Consider the following 821-nt stretch of genomic DNA (forward strand, 5'->3'; position numbering starts at 1 on the left):
TGGTGTCAGATTGCCTGTGTGATGTGCTTTGAAAGCAGCACTCTCCCCAACCCCATCCATGCAAAAAAAAAAACCCAACAAAAACACCCCCTCATTCGAAAAGACTTGGTAAGACGATCCTTTTAATGGAAAAAGGATTGTTAATGACATTTGTTGTGTGATTGCATGGCGTACTTGTCAGGACTTCCTCCTCATCTTGGCCCGACAGAACCGGTTCTGACTGGTAGTGTCGGTGTGATTATTCTAAAAGAGGGCAAGCCAGGACCAAGTGTGTGTGTGAGTGCGCAGGCTGCTGTCCCCCCCCCGCCCCTTGTCCCCTCTGTCTTTCTGTGCCGTTATGGGCACGGCGGGATGGAGGAGCAAGGGGACAGAGGACTATTGTAACTGATGAGGCGGTTGGGCCCCGCCCTTCCAGATTGATGAAGAGAGGAGGGAGTCAGATAGGAGATCGGCGTGAGGGTGTGTGTGTGATGTGTGTGTGTGTGTGTGTGTGTGTGTGTGTGTGTGTGTGTGTGTGTGTGTGTGTGTGTGTGTGTGAGAATAGGGAGAGTAGTTACACCCCCCAACCTCCTTCCTGGCAGCACCTCCCCCTCCCAAGGGCCAACGCGCCTTCTGCCTATTCAACAGGCTGCCATTCAATCAATGGTGGCAAGGCAGAATAGCCCCCCAGGGCCCACCAGGCCAAGCACACACTGAGCTGCTCCTGCTCTTTTCAATTGAACGCTCAGGGAGTTTTCAGTGTTCGCTTTCTATTGTCCAAAAAGCCGCACTGTTCACCTCAATTGGGGGTGGGGGGGGGGGGGCTCAAAGAATACCACAGG

At 53.2% G+C, this 821-nt stretch overlaps 1 protein-coding gene across 2 annotated transcripts in view; it reads left to right on the forward strand.

The window, feature by feature from the left end:
- The window catches only part of LOC109520433 (neurogenic locus notch homolog protein 1-like), a 26,060-nt gene that overhangs the window by 13,611 nt on the left and 11,628 nt on the right, over positions 1–821 (forward strand). The gene's annotated exons all lie outside the window — the stretch shown is intronic.

Source organism: Hippocampus comes, unplaced genomic scaffold, assembly GCF_001891065.2.
Source record: "Hippocampus comes isolate QL1 unplaced genomic scaffold, H_comes_QL1_v1.1 scaffold376, whole genome shotgun sequence".
Taxonomy (NCBI): Eukaryota; Metazoa; Chordata; class Actinopteri; order Syngnathiformes; family Syngnathidae; genus Hippocampus; species Hippocampus comes.